This window comes from Schistocerca cancellata, chromosome 12 (genome assembly GCF_023864275.1).
Source record: "Schistocerca cancellata isolate TAMUIC-IGC-003103 chromosome 12, iqSchCanc2.1, whole genome shotgun sequence".
In the NCBI taxonomy this organism is placed as follows: domain Eukaryota; kingdom Metazoa; phylum Arthropoda; class Insecta; order Orthoptera; family Acrididae; genus Schistocerca; species Schistocerca cancellata.
Window position 1 is genome coordinate 7,152,816 of NC_064637.1, and position 16,788 is coordinate 7,169,603.

Sequence of the window (16,788 nt, forward strand, 5' to 3'; positions counted from 1 at the left end):
TGTAAAGAATTCGCGTTAGTATTTTGCAGCTGTGACTTATTAAACTGATAATTCGGTAACTTTCACATCTGTCAACACCTGCTTTCTTTGGGATTGGAATTATTATATTCTTCTTAAAGTCTGAGGGTATTTCGCCTGTCTCATACATCGTGCTCACCAGATGGTAGAGTTTTGTCATGACTGGCTCTCCTGTGGCCATCAGTAGTTCTAATGGAATGTTGTCTACTCCCGGGGCCTTGTTTTGACTCAGGTCTTTCAGTGCTCTGTCAAACTCTTCACGCAGTATCTTATCTCCCATTTCATCTTCATCTACATCCTCTTCCATTTCCATAATATTGTCCTCAAGTACATCGCACTTGTATAAACCCTCTATATACTCCTTCCACCTTTCTGCTTTCCCTTCTTTGCTTAGAACTGGGTTGCCATCTGTGCTCTTGATATTCATACAAGTGGTTCTCTTCTCTCCAAAGGTCTCTTTAATTTTCCTGTAGGCAGTATCTATCTTACCCCTAGTGAGACAAGCCTCTACATCCTTACATTTGTCCTCTAGCCATCCCTGCTTAGCCATTTTGCACTTCCTGTCGATTTCATTTTTGAGACGTTTATATTCCTTTTTGCCTGCTTCATTTACTGCATTTTTATATTTTCTCCTTTCATCAATTAAATTCAATATTTCTTCTGTTACCCAAGGATTTCTATTAGCCCGCGTCTTTTTACCTACTTGATCGTCTGCTGCCTTCACCACTTCATCCCTCAGAGCTACCCATTCTTCTTCTACTGTATTTCTTTCCCCCATTCCTGTCAATTGTTCCCTAATGCTCTCCCTGAAACTCTCTACAACCTCTGGTTCTTTCAGTTTATCCAGGTCCCATCTCCTTAAATTCCCACCTTTTTGCAGTTTCTTCAGTTTCAATCTGCAGTTCATAACCAATAGATTGTGGTCAGAATCTACATCTGCCCCAGGAAATGTCTTACAATTTAATACCTGGTTCCTAAATCTCTGTCTTACCATTATATAATCTATCTGAAACCTGTCAGTATCTCCAGGCTTCTTCCATGTATACAGCCTCCTTTCATGATTCTTGAACCAAGTGTTAGCTATGATTAAGTTATGCTCTGTGCAAAATTCTACAAGGCGGCTTCCTCTTTCATTTCTTCCCCCCAATCCATATTCACCTACTATGTTTCCTTCTCTCCCTTTTCCTACTGACGAATTCCAGTCACCCATCACTATTAAATTTTCGTCTCCCTTCACTACCTGAATTATTTCTTTTATCTCGTCATACATTTCATCTATTTCTTCATCATCTGCAGAGCTAGTTGGCATATAAACTTGTACTACTGTAGTAGGCATGGGCTTTGTGTCTATCTTGGCCACAATAATGCGTTCACTATGCTGTTTGTAGTAGCTAACCCGCACTCCTATTTTTTTATTCATTATTAAACCTACTCATGCATTACCCCTATTTGATTTTGTATTTATAACCCTGTAATCACCTGACCAAAAGTCTTGTTCCTCCTGCCACCGAACTTCACTAATTCCCACTATATCTAACTTTAACCTATCCATCTCCCTTTTTAAATTTTCTAACCTACCTGCCCGATTAAGTGATATGACATTCCACGCTCCGATCCGTAGAACGCCAGTTTTCTTTTCTCCTGATAACGACGTCCTCTTGAGTAGTCCCCGCCCGGAGATCCGAATGGGGGACTATTTTACCTCCGGAATATTTTACCCAAGAGGACGCCATCATCATTTAATCATACAGTAGAGCTGCATGTCCTCGGGAAAAATTACGGCTGTAGTTTCCCCTTGCTTTCAGCCGTTCGCAGTACCAGCACAGCAAGGCCGTTTTGGTTAATGTTACAAGGCCAGATCAGTCAATCATCCAGACTTTTGCCCCTGCAACTACTGAAAAGGCTGCTGCCGCTCTTCAGGAACCACATGTTTGTCTGGCCTCTCAACAGATACCCCTCCGTTGTGGTTGCACCTACGGTACGGCCATCTGTATCGCTGAGGCACGCAAGCCTCCCCACCAACGTCAAGGTCCATGGTTCATGGGGGGGCGCCCTTGTATAGACCCTCTATATACTCCTTCCACCTTTCTGCTTTCCCTTGTTTGCTTAGAACTGGGTTTCCATCTGAGCTCTTGATATCCATACAAGTGGTTCTCTTTTCTCCAAAGGTCTATTTAATTTTCCTGTGGGCAGTATCTATCTCACCCCTAGTGAGATAAGCCTCTACATCCTTACATTTGCCCTCTAGCCATCCCTGCTTAGCCATTTTGCACTTCCTGTCGATCTCATTTTTGAGAAGTTTGTATTCCTTTTTGCGTGCTTCATTTACTGCATTTTTATATTTTTTCATTTCATCAATTAAATTCAATATATTTTTGTTACCCAAGGATTTGTACTAGCCCTCGTCTTTTTACCTACTTGATGCTCTACTGGCTACACTACTTCATCCCTCAGAGCTACCCATTGTTCTTCTACAGTATTTGTTTACCCCATTCTTGTCAATTGCTCCCTTATGCTATCCCTGAAACTCTGTAAAACCTCTGGTTTAGTCAGTTAATCGAGGTCCCATGTCCTTAAATTCCCTCCTTTTTGCAGTTCGCAAGCAATAGATTGTGGTCAGAGTCAACATCTGCCGCAGGAAATGTCTTACAATTTAAAACCTGGTTCCTAAATCTCTGTCTTACCATTATATGATCTATCTGAGACCTTCTAGTATCTCGAGGATTCTTCCATGTGGACTGTGAGAAGCAAATCTCGCGGCTGTCCGTCATTACTGACCACATACTGCTGAGAGTGGAGAAAAAAAAAAGTTCCGCAAGACAGGCGCTACACCACTTGTAAGGCACCCCTCCTTTGGAGGTAGAGCCCATTTCACTGTATCTCGAGTCGTGCTGTTTCACGTTCGTCGAGTGAACGTGGCGGCGCCGCGGTAGGCCAGGGAGCGGCGGGCGGCTCCCCACGCTGGCGGCTGGCCGCCTGCCGCTCTCACAGCCAGTGGCGGGGCGCGCCGGTGCAGAGGCCGCTCGTGACGTCGGCACAGACGTGCGTACAGAAAGTACATTTACTTTTGAATCGAGTAATTATCATTAATAAATATTTGCTAGCAAAAGCTGCCCTTTGCCACTCAGACGTTAGGAGGAGTTTGCGGGTCGTAATCTTTCGGTACTTTTACAGTGTCAGGAAATATTGATATTAATAAATAAATGAATGACTTGGCACAGCCCAAGTTGTACGATCTTGTCCGAAATATACAGATTGTACACTCAAGTTGCAGTCTGTGCTCCTGTACCGTAAAGGGGGGGGTAGGGCGTCAAACGGGCCGACTTGGAGCAGGAGAGGCACAACAGGACATTTTAATTTCCACAGTCTATACTTTTACAAGTAAATTCATAAAACTTTGTCAGCATGACCAGCAAGGATTCAGGATTCACACTCATTGCAGTGCAAGTTCGAAAACATAACAAAATAAATTTTTGTATGTGTGAAAATTCATTATTTTTTCACTTACTAATGGCTGCATTTGTTGCTATAGGTACACTTTTCTTCAAAGTTAGAGAGATTCTTCGATGAATTTTGCAGAGTATACACGCCATACTTACAGGTGTATGAAACTCTAGAATTTATTTGATTTATGAAAAAACGAATGAGCTGTTATATTTTAAACTTCATGAGTAGAAAAAACACAAATATTATACTTATTTACTTCAATTTTTACCACAGTTTTTAATAGATTTGGAAAATTCTAGAGTTTCACACACCTTTAGGTACGATTTGTATGCTGTGCAAAATTCATCGAAGGATCTCTCTTACTTATGAAGAAAAGTGTACCTATAGCAACAAATGCTGGCATTAATAAGTGAAAAAAATGATGAAACTTCACATGTAAAAAAAATTATTTCGCTATTATTTTCGAAGTTCCATTGCTATGAGTGTGAATCCTCAATCCTTCCTGGTCATGCTGACAAAGTTTTATGGATTTAGTTGTAAAAGTATAGACAGTGGAAATTAAAATGTCCTGTGGTGCCGATCCTGCCCCAAGTCGGCCCGTTTGACGTCCTACCTCCCTTAATAGGTAGCATATAACCAGTGTGAACATGTTCATTTTACGGTGTTTCTGAAGTAAACGCACCATAATGGTGGACAAAAAGCTGCTTCCCGCATCACTACGGAAAACATAGACACTCGTGGCGCACTTTGAAACTCCAATAGCACTGCTACGGCTGTGTGAGGAGACATAAAGCTACTGGAGCGTCTCCACAAGTCGAGAGGAAGAATTCCTAGCAGCGGCTCACTAACTAACTCAGTTCAAGGACGGGCTGGCGTAATTACCGCAAAACTCGGGTGGTAATGCGTGGCTAGCCATACTGCACCACTGCACACCCCGTACACGACCATCTACGGATTCACCGGTTAAACTGAGACACTTTAAACTGAGACACTTCTGGAGGTTTTGTACCAGTGAAGATTTCTGGCAGAGTCCGTCATTACCTTGTGCCTTTCCCCGTATTTAAAGAAGTGTCCAGTACGAAATACTAACAGAACACTTACGGCATTGGAACTTGTGCGCGTGCAGGTCTAACATTCTGCACGGTGTCTGTATGTTCTGAGTTGTGTCTCCCTACCACTTCCGCGCAACGACGCTCTGAGCGTGTTTCTTAGGGATTGGACTAGTTTGAACCTGGGGCCTGTTGCTGGTAAGGAGACGCCAGACCGTACATGACATGTAGAGTTCAGTGAGACTAGCGATGGTATGATCAAATACTTAATGATTTCAGCGTCAGATCCACTGCACTCCCTGTAAAAGAATCTTAATACTAACTATAGTGGAAGGGGTTCGAGGCTTTTAGTTAGCTGTCGAAAAAGCAGTCAAGTTTAGCAATGGAATTTTTATTCTACTCACAAAACATTGTTTATAAATTGGACTATTGATAAAAGGAAATATTTTAATACAGGATGATAAAAACCAACTGCGTTCAACAAAAATGTGAACGAATATTCACTGAATGGGTTTCCAAGTTCTATAATGGATCGATGGATGACCTATGCCATATCACATCTATAAAGTTTCATAAAAGAGAAAACTATCAAAAATGGTCTACAGTGACCCTCAATTATCTTTAATTACTTACTTAACATGTCATAAATTACAGTGGCTGATGTGGCTTCTCAATAATTATATAACAGAAAAATTATCGCATTTCAGATTTTAACTTCAAATAGCAAATGTGAATACCACGAAGTTTAATTGACGATCGACACTAGTATTACGTAAAAAGGGGATGTAACAGATGTGACTTCTGCAGTTCTGAGTGAAGCCTTATGCGCTCTTATGTGGCATCGCGTGCGTTCGTTACCTCGACGGTGTTTAGGCAGCGTCAGGGGGCGGCGGGCGGCGCAGCTCCACACACTTTGCCGTCTCGGAAGCAACTCTCTCGAACTTATCCTTACTATTGTTTACCGAAGTTGGTTTAAGAAAAAGGTATCTGGCTGTGTTTTCAACTGACCAGTCAGCGTCTCAATGTTAACCTTAAGCTCTGCCTACAAAAATTCTGTCTATCCAATGAGAAACATTATACTTTTCGTGGTGGGGGCAATATTTTTAATGTTTGCTACGTAACAGAGACACGTTTAGTCTCGTGCCAAAACTTGCAGCTGGTGTGGCCCTTTTAGTGTTATCGTAAGATTCTTCTGGAGGGCTCTATCTTTTAACACGGACTGGGGGACGAACCTCCCAGCGGTCGGCCGGTGATGTGGGTGTCCGTCCCTTATCGTAGGGCCTCCTAGCTTAACACGGTTCTGCTCTCGGCTTCTGTTCTCGTTTCTCCCCTCGGAACTGCGTCTGTTTCACGGTGGGAAGGTATGACGTGCATTTAGGCGTTCTTGTGTTAGTTTGTGGTATTCCATTTGCTCACTCGTTGATCATATTACTTTGGTTAATTTAATGTCAGGATTTATTGGGAGCTATGTGACATACTGCCGGATTTGCTATCATGTCAGGGTTTTCATGGAAGCTGTTGGATTTGCCTGACACCTTACACAGGATTCCAGTAATGCTGACAACGCAGAATCCTCAGATAATGCCAACTGATTCGGTACATCTTTGCCACAATTGTTCTGTGCACACTTGCAATTAATACGTTCGCTAGTAAAAGTTCTGTGTCGTATATTGATATTCGTGATGAGCTCTACACTATATTTTAAAACTAAGAAACCCCGTCCGCACAAGCCTTGAAAGGCCCGACGGTAGCGACCTGCCGCCGTGTCGTCCCCAGCCCACACGCGTCACTGGATGCGGATACGGAGGGGCGTGTGGTCAGCACACCGCTCTCCCGGCCGTGCGTCACTTTACGAGACCGGAGCCGCTACTCCTCAGTCGAGTATCTCCTCAGTTTGCCTCACGAGAGCCGAGTGCACCCCGCTTGCCAACAGCCAACCGGGATGGTCGCCCATCCAAGTGCTAGCCCAGCCCGACAGCGCTTAACTTTGCCGACCTGACGGGAACCGGTGTTACCACCGCGCAAGACCGTTGGCCTACACAATATTTAAGTAATGACAAACGAAATCTTGTTGCTTAAGCCATTTTAACCCTTATTCGTGAAACTGGTTGACATTTGTGTTTAAAATAAAAGCAGCTGATGGACAAAAATGCATGTTATATATTACTTGACTGCCGTTGATAGTCACGTTCCAAAAAAGGTTCGAATCAGAACTCACTGGATTTATAGATAGCTGAAAATTGACCCTTTTTCATCTTAATACATCAGATCCGCAAACGCATATTTTCCTAGAAAGCGAAGAGAGAATCTTTTTCGTCTCCCGCTTGTATACCCGTCAGACAAACGCTGTGCGACCAAAGACATCGGGCTCGGAAGAGGAGAACCAGCGTTCGATTCCGAAGCTCAGTCACATTTTATTCACTTTTACCTTTTCCGTTCCGCAATTGGCAGGAGTAGGTGGGTTAATAAAGCCAGTAAATCGGTAAGGTACCCAAACAAATTTCTGTAACGACCTGGATTAGTAAAAAAATTAAAAATTTAATCCTGGTCGTTATACAATGCCTTTTTCACTCATTCATTCTGTAACGTGTCTTCAGTTTCCTACGAACGAATATGTAGATGGTACTTGTCATATAAACATCCACGCAGTGTCAACAACATATAATGAATGTAATCGTGGCATAATTACGTCGTTCCTTCAGAAGATTTGGCGGAATAGAGATTTGGTTTACATTTAAAAATATTTCGTTTCTCGAATGTGTTTGTATACCACGCATAAAATAACAGTGAGTGAAAAATCGATGATCATGATTTATGTTGTGAATCGTTATTGCATCCGTGCGGTAGTACTGTTCCCGTTGGGCTTTCAGACGCGCGTTGGAATTCTGAAGCGTAGAAAAAAGTTTTTAACTTGGCGATAAAAAGAAATCACTTGGGTGCCAGACAGGTGTGCGTTTTCGCCGTATTATTTGTACTGTGCAACTCTTGTGGCCCTTGTCGTGCTGTCATATACACTGAAGAGCCAGAGAAACTGGTGCACCTGCTTGATATCGTGTAGGGCCCCCGCGAAAACGCAAAAGTGCCGCAACACGACGTGCCACGGACTCGAATAATGTCTGAAGTAGTGCTGGAGGGAACTGACACCATGAAGCCTGCACGGCTGTCCATAAATCCGTAAGGGTACGAGTGGGTGGTGATCTCTTCAGAACAGCAAGTTGTAAGGCATCCAAAATATGCTCGATAATGGTCATGTCAGGGGAGTTTGTTGGCCAGCGGAAATGTTTTAACGCGGAAGAGTGTTCCTGTAGCAACTCTGGACGTGTGGGTGTGGGGTGTCGCATTGTCCTGCTGGAATTGCCAAACTCCGTCCGAATGCACAATAGACACAAATGGATACAGGTGATCAGACAGGACACCCACGTACGTGTCTCCTGTCAAGAGTCATATCTAGACGTATCAGGGGTCCCACATCACTCCAGCTGCACACGCCCCACACCATTACGGAGGCTCCACCAGCTTCACCATTGCGCTGCTGATGAGAGGGTCCTTGGATTCATGAGGTTGTCACCCACACCAGTACACCCATACCCGGTGATACCCGTACACTCCTATCCGGTCGATACAATTCGAAACGAGACTCGTCCCACCAGGCAACATATTTCCAGTCATCAGCAGTACAATGTCGGCGTCGACGGGCCCAGTCGAGGCGTAAAGCTTCGTGTCGTGCAGTAATCCAGCTTAAACGAGTGGTCCTTCGGCTCCGAAAGCCCACATCGATGATATTTCGTTGAATGGTTCTCACACTGACACTTGTTGAAGACCCAGTATTGAAATCTGCAGCAAACTGCGGAAGGGTTGCACTTCTCTCACGTTGACCGATTCTCTTCAGTCGTCGTCAGTCCCGTTCTTGCAGGATCTTTTTCCGGCCGTAGCGATGTCGGAGATTTGATGTTTTACCGGATTCCTGATATCACGGTGCACTCGTGAAGTGGTAGTACGGGAAAATGCCGACTCCAGCGCTACCTCGGGGATGCTGTGTCCCGTCGGTCCTGCACCGAGTATAGTACCACGTTCAGACTCACATACAGGTAAGTCTGGATAGCCTGCCGTTGTAGCGGCATTAACCGATCTAACAACTGCAGCAGACACTTGTTCTTTTACATGGACATTGCCGATCGCAGCGCCGTATTCTGCCTGTTTACATCTCTCTGCCTTTGAATACGCGTACCTATACCAGTTTCTTTGGCGCTTCAGTGTATTTGGCTCGTCAGTGTAAACTGTATATTTGTCCACGCTGTTTTCGGTACAGTTTCAGGGGGAGCATAAGGCAACAATTGACAGGAATGGAGAAAAGAAATACAGTAGAAGAAGAATGGGTACCTCTGAGGGATGAAGTAGTGAAGGCAGCAGAGGATCAAGTAGGTAAAAAGACGAGGGCTAGTAGAAATCGTTGGGTGACAGAAGAAATATTAAATTAAATTGATGAAAGGAGAAAATATAAAAATGCAATAAATGAAGCAGGCACAAAAGGAATACAAACGTCTCAAAAATGAGATCGACAGGAAGTGCAAAATGGGTAAGCAGGTATGGCTAGAGGACAAATGTAAGGATGTAGAGGCTTATCTCACGAAGGGTAAGATAGATACTGCCTACAGGAACATTAAAGAGACCTTTGGAGATAAGAGAGCCACTTTTATGAATATCAAGAGCTCAGATGGAAACCCAGTTCTAAGCAAAGAAGGGAAAGCGGAAAGGTGTAAGGAGTACATAGAGGGTCTATACAAGGGTGATGTACTTAAGGACAATATTATGGAAATGGAAGAGAATGTAGATGAAGATGAAATGGGAGATACGATATTCCGTGAAGAGTTTGACAGAGCACTGAAAGACCTGAGACGGAACAAGGCCCTGAGGGTAGACAACATTCCATTGGAACTACTGATGGCCTTGCGAGAGCCAGTCCTGACAAAACTCTACCATCTGGTGAGCAAGATGTATGAGACAGGCGAAATACCCTCAGGCTTCAAGAAGAATATAATAATGCCAATCGCAAAGAAGGCAGGGGCTGACTGATTTCAAAAGTACCGAACTATCAGTTTAATAAGTCACAGCTGCAAAATACTAACGCGAATTCTTTACAGACGAATGGAAAGTGGTAGAAGCCGACCTCGGGGAAGATCAGATTGGATTCCGTAGAAATGTTGGAACACGTGAGGCAATACTGACTTACCTTAGAAGCTAGATTAAGAAAAGGCAAACCTACGTTTCTAGCATTTGAAGACTTAGAGAAAGCTTTTGACAATGTTGAATGGAATCCTCTCTTTAAAATTCTGAAGGTGGCAGGGGTAAAATAAAGGGAGCGAAAGGCTATTTACAATTTGTACAGAAACCAGATGTCAGTTATAAAAGTCGAGGGGCATGAAAGGGGAGCAGTGGTTGGGAAGGGAGTGAGACAGGGATGTATCCTATCCCCGATGTTATTCAATCTGTATATTGAGCAAGCAGTGAAGGAAACAAAAGAAAAGTTCGGAGTGGGTATTAAAATCCATGGACAAGAAATAAAAACGTTAAGGTTCGCCGATGATATTGTAATTCTGTCAGAGACAGCAAACGACCTGGAAGAGCAGCTGAACGGAATGGACAGTGTCTTGAAAGGAGGATATAAGATGAAGATCAACAGAAGCAAAACGACGATAATGGAATGTAGTCGAAGTAAGGCGGATGAGGCTGAGGGAATTAGGATAGGAAATGAGACACTTAAAGTAGTAAAGCAGTTTTGCTATTTGGGGAGCAAAATAACTGATGATGGTCGAAGTAGAGACGATATAAAATGTAGACTGGCAATGGCAAGGAAAACGTTTCTGAAGAAGAGAAAATTATTAACATCGAGTATAGATTTAAGTGTCAGGAAGTCGTTTCTGAAAGTATTTGTATGGAGTGTAGCCATGTATGGCAGTGAAACATGGACGGTAAATAGTTTAGACAAGAAGAGAATAGAAGCTTTCGAAATGTGGTGCTACAGAAGAATGCTGAAGGTTAGATGGGTAGATCACGTAACTAACGAGGAGGTATTGAATAGAATCGGGGAGAAGCGGAGTTTGTGGCACAACTTGACAGGAAGAATGGACCGGTTGGTAGGACATGTTCTGAGGCATCAAGGGATCACCAATTTAGTACTGGAGGGCATCGTTGAGGTAAAAATCGTTGAGATGTATACATTAAGCAGATTCAGAGGGATGTAGGTTGTAGTAGGTACTGGGATATGAAGAAGATTGCACAGGATAGAGTAGCATGGAGAGGTGCATCAAACCAGTCTCAGTACTGATGACCGCAACAACAACAGTTTTCGGTAGCAAACCGGAGACCGTTCTCAAATCTCGCTAGGTCGGAGTCGACCACGGCGCCTGGGTGGCCAGGATTTCGAGAACCACGGAGAAGCGAGCTGGGCGGAGTGCAGGCAGCGGCGGCGGCGGCTGCGCAGCCAAACAGAGGGCGACAGGAGAGCGATGGCGGCGGTAAACGGCGCTACACTGGCCAGGGCGGCCTCCGGGGCTCTCCAAACAAAAACACGCCGCCTCTGGAGCTGGAGCTGGAGCTGGAGCTGGAGCGGCGTCCTCGCCGCGGTGCAGGTGCCGCCGGTCCGGGAAACTCCGCATTTGAGGCTGACTGCGGTACAATTTTAGTGCCGCCAACTTAAATTTCGCGGAAAGACCACAAAGATAAGATAAGAGAGATTAGGGCTCCTAAAGAGCCATATAGGCAGTCATTCTTCCCTCGTTCTGTTTGAGAGTGGATGAGGGAGAGAAGATGCTAGTTGTGGTACGAGGTACCCTCCCCCACGCACCGTATGGTGGCTTGCGGAGTATGTATGTAGATGTGCGTCATATCGTTTCAGTGATACAACATCGATTCAAATTTGTGAAGGACCTGGAAGAGCAGTTAGACGAAATGGACAGTGTCTTGAAAGGAGGATATAAGATGAACATCAACAGAAGCGAAACGAGGATAACGGCACGTAGTCGAATTAAATGCTGTGGGAAGTAGATTAGGAAATGAGACACTTAAAGTAGTAAAGGAGTTTTGCTATTTGGGGAGCAAGATAACTGATGATGGTGGAAGTAGAGAGGATATAAAATGTAGACTGAAAATGGCAAGGAAAGCGTTTTTGATAAAGAGAAATTTGTTATGATCAAGTACAGATTTATATTTTTAAGTATTTGCATGAAGTATAGCAATGTATGGTAGTGAAACGTGGACGATAAAAAGAAAACGGCGTGTGACTAGGACCTCCCGTCCGGTAGACCATTCGCCAGCTGGAAGTCTTAGAATTGACATTCTGTTCGGTATTGTTCGTTGCGTTTAGTCTGGGCGGACGTCACAAGACATCCGTTCAACTTGATCGTTGATTCCTTTTCTCAGTTTATTTTTTTTTTTATTACAGAGGGCGAGCAGCCCTCTGACCGAACACGCCGGCACCACTCAGCTACCGGGCGCGGACATGGACGATAGATAGTTTGGACAAGAGGAGAATAGCTGAAGATTAGATAGGTAGATCACATAAGTAATGAGGAGGTACTGAAGAGAATTAGGGAGAAGAGGAATTTGTGGCACAATCTGACTAGAAGAAGGGATCGGTCGGTAGGACACGCTCCGAGGCATCAAGAGATCAGCAATTTGGTATTTTTAGGGCAGCGTGGAGGGTAAAAACTGTAGAGGGAGAACAAGAGATGAATACACTTAGCAGATTCAGTAATATGTAGGTTGCTGTAGGTACTGGGAGATGAAGTGGCTTTCACAGGATAGAGTAGCATGGAGAGCTGCATCAAACCAATCTTTCGACTGGAGACCACAACAACAACAACAAGAAGCTTTAATTACATATAAATAAAACATATTTTGTGAGAATATTGACGTAAATGCTATTTAAATGTTATAACTAATCAGAGTAACAGCAGTCCGAAACACATTTTTAACGTAGGAAAATAGCGTATTATTTGTGTAATCAGATAGTAATGGCATACAGAAACTGGAACTGAAAATTAATTATCAGAAGACAGAATACCTCGCTAATAATCCAGATGACTTAGACACTGCCGGCCGGAGTGGCCGAGCGGTTCTAGGCGTTACAGTCTGGAACCGCGCGACCGCTTCTGTCGTAGGTTCGAATCCGGCCTCGGGCATGGATGTGTGTGATGTCCTTAGGTTAGTTAGGTTTAAGTAGTTCTACGTTCTAGGGGACTGATGACCAAAGAAGTTAAGTTCCGTAGTGCTCAGAGGCATTTGAACCATTTTGAACTTATACACAAAGGGAAAGAGAATAGAGAAGATCAATACTTTCTGTTATTTGGGATCCATTTTAGAGATAGATGGAATATGAGAGGTAGAAATCAATAAAAGAAAGGATGGTTATTGGGATGCTTAACCCAATCTTACGGAACAGAAATCTAAAGAGCCGAAGCAAAAGAATAATATATAAATCGGTACTAGAGAGCATATGGAATGAAGACGTGCAACATCGAAACAGCTGGCTCCAAAATATGGAATTAACAGTGAGAAGACTTGGCTCAAAGATTGAGAGCATCGTAACATCTGGAGGAACATCCTGGGTAAAAAACTAACATCTTATGTAACAGATGTAATCAATTCTGGGTATTTGTTGTGTTGGAGAAAAACCATTGTATAGAGGAATGTCTCAATAAATTAGAAATAAAAATGTTTGTTTTTTAAATAAGTCTTTTCTAAAAAAAGAGTAATTCATGAAATGTGAGTTGTTTTGGACTATAGCGCTACTACAGAAAACAGGAGAATTGATGAGTGCTATTTTAATGACAATGGACACAGAGACCAGCACGAAACGCATAGCATACGAACTGGAGCAGCAGTGGCGAGGCAGCAAACGTCCCTCCCTCCGTGTTCCTGTGTGTGTGTGTGTGTGTGTGTGTGTGTGTGTGTGGCGGTGTGTGCTGGACACTCTCCCCCATTCGGTCTCGCAGTCGCCACCGGACATTCGTTGTACTGCAGAATACTTCATTTGCTGCAAGAAATTACGGATTTGTCTGACATTTCTATGAAATAATAAAACAGGAAGGAAATTGTGATAACGGCAACAAATTAAAAACTGACAACAGTTCATTCATAGTGCACAATAAAAATAGAAAGTAGCTACATGTTCTGAGGTGTGGGGGCGATCTGCTATTCTGTCGTTCTCCGCAACGGATTAATCTGAGATGAACCCTTTACCCTGTGGCTCCTGCAAGATGCAATTTCCACCCCCACACTACTACAGAAGTCAGACAGACGCTCCTAACGTTCTAAAGAGAAATGCCTGAAAAACTTTCAGCAATAAATATCCTCTGGAGTCGTCCGCTGTAAGGAAATGACACAAAAATTCACAAAATTTCTTACCTAACGAGTGGGATACTCGGGTACTGGAGTAGTGCTAGTTAGTGTAAGAAAAACATGAAACTATCGAAAGTTATTATTTATTTTGCAAAAATTCTGAGAAATCACAATGACACTTTTAGTTATGAATTGAACAACTTGTATCCTGGTTCTTTTCAGAATGTGAAGTTGCCTCTCAAGGATAGGATTCGCTAATGAAATTTCTACACAAAGTTTAAGATTGTTACTGATTTGGCAGAATGGCTGAGAGCCGCGACTACTCAACTTGAATAATTATCCTTTAGAATGTTGCTAGGTACGGTTGAGGCTGTCGCGTGTGAAATGCAGTGAAGTGTACTGTTGTGGAGGAAATATGGGGCTCGCAATAGCTGTAGCGCACAATACCGTAAGCTGCGATGACTGCTGTCTGCGCCGCTCGCTGCTGACAAATAAGATAACTGTCGTTCTATCTGGATTGACCTTCGCCAATCAAATGATCCCTATGTCTTGATGAAGTCAAGGACTAATATTCGCCCCTAGTCTAACTATTGGCGTGGTACACCGGTCAGATAACCAGTCCACCGCGATGCCACTCAAAATTCGCTCGCAGGCGTTTAAATATAACTCTGTCCGTTCACACCACACAATAAGTGTGTCGGCCAACACAGTGGACAACGCTTAATTGCAAGGAATCGATATGGAGTCGCACTCCGATTCGCTCTCGACGGAAGTGCTCTCCCAGTGAAGTACTGAGGAGAGACTTGTTCCTCGCTCTTTCAAGTACACGTACGAGCGCACACGCTCTCGTTACGTCTTCTCGCTCCGACAGCGACAACGGAACGGCGCCTCTCCACGCCAGACGTGAAGGGGTATATCTTTCGGTCTCTTCCATTATTCCTTCAGCTCAAGGCGTCAGAAGTATCGTCTGCCAATCAGCATTGCTCTTCTAAAACGGGAGAATGTCGTTCAACGTGGTCAATGCGGAAGCTTGTAGCTTTGGCGTTTGGCGTTTGCTGTCTCCCTGTGAAAATATCTGAAACTGTGTGCTATGTTTGTAAAGAATGCGTAGGCTGGCCGCTCCCACACAATGTAGCGGAATTTGCTTTTAAGCCGAACACGGGGTTGTTTCCCCCCTACCACTCGGGCCCACGCTGTCCGCTACGGGCGGTCACCGGCCGACATGGGCTGGGTCGTCCTCTGAAGGGCCTGGCGTCCCGCTGTGCGGCCTCTCTCCCGAACTAAAAGTTTCTGTGACTGTCGTGTCTGGAATGTATGTGTGCACGCCAGCCTCGAGTATTTCAACCACGGTGCGCTCACTTGTTAACTGCATATCGCTTACATGAATTCATACAACATTGACTTTATCTTATCGAGTTGGGGTTCGAATGAAGCGTCTCGATGTGCGGAACATGATTGTGAGGGCGTAATATGTAAGCACTGAAGGTCAGGAGACCACGACAATGTGTCTACACAACATGCCTTTATCTTTAGTAGCCCTTGAAAATGGACAAATCAACAGCAACGTCAGTTTTCACCCTTCAACACAGACTATTTGTAATGCTTATATCGTGGTATGCTCGTGCAGAGCTTGACAAAATTAGAATCAGTAAGAGAATACTGGTGACTTCTTTTCTCGTATTCAACCCCTTATCGCTTTTCGATAACAGTGGCGAACGCTGAGTTTTCTTTTACTTGCCTATTTACACTATCTGATCAAAAGTATCCGCACACCTGGCAGAAAGTAACTTACAAGTTCGATAATACTGAAATTCAGTATGGTGTTGGTCCACCGTTAGCCTTGACATTTTCCACTATCGCAGCCATACATTCAATCAGGTGCTGGAAGGTTTCTTGGGGAATGGCAGCCCATTCTTCACGGAGTGCTGCAGTGAAGAGAGGTATCGATGTCGATCGGTGAGGCCTGGCATGTAGTCGGCGTTCCAAAAGATCCCAAAGGTGTTCTATAAAATTCAGGTCAGGATTCTGTACAGGCGAGTCCATTACAAGGATTTTATTGTCGTGTAACCATTCCGCCACTGGCTGCGCATTATGAATAGGTGCTTGATCGTGTTGAAATATGCAGTCGCCATACCCGAATTGCTCTTCCACAGTGGGAAGCAAGAAGGTGCTTGAAACATCAATGTAGGCCTGTGCTGTGACAGTGCCACGCGAAACAGCAAGTGGTGCAAGCCCCCCCATGAAAAATACGACCACACCGTAACACCACCGCCTCGGAATTTTACTGTTGGCACTACACACGCTGGCAGATGACGTTCACCGGGCATTCGCCATACCCACACACTGCCATCGGATCGCCACATTGTGTACCGTGATTCGTCACTCCACACAACGTTTTTCAACTGTTCAATCATCCAATGTTTACGCTCCTTAAACCAAACGAGGCGTTGTGTGGCATTTACTGGCGTGATGTGTGGCTTATTAGCAGCCGCTCGTCCATGAAATCGAAGTTTTCTCACCTGCCACGCAACTGTCATAGTACTTGCAGTTGATCGTGATGCAGTTTGGAATTCCTGTGCGATGGTCTGGATAGATGTCTGCCCTATTACACATTACGAGCCTCTTCAACTGTCGGCGGTCTCTGTCAGTCAACAGACGAGGTCGGCCTGCACACTTTCGGCTGTACGTGTCCCTTCACGTTCGCACTTCACTATCACATCTGAAATAGTAGATCTGCGGACGTTTAGGAGTGTGGAAATGTCGCGTGCAGAAGCATGACACAAGTGACACCCAATCACGTGACCACGTTCGAAATCTGGGAGTTCCGCGGAGCGCCCCATTCTGCTCTCTCACGATGCCTAATGACTACAGAGGTCCCTGATATGAAGTACCTGGCAGCAGGTGGCAGCACAATGCATGTAATATGAGAAACGTA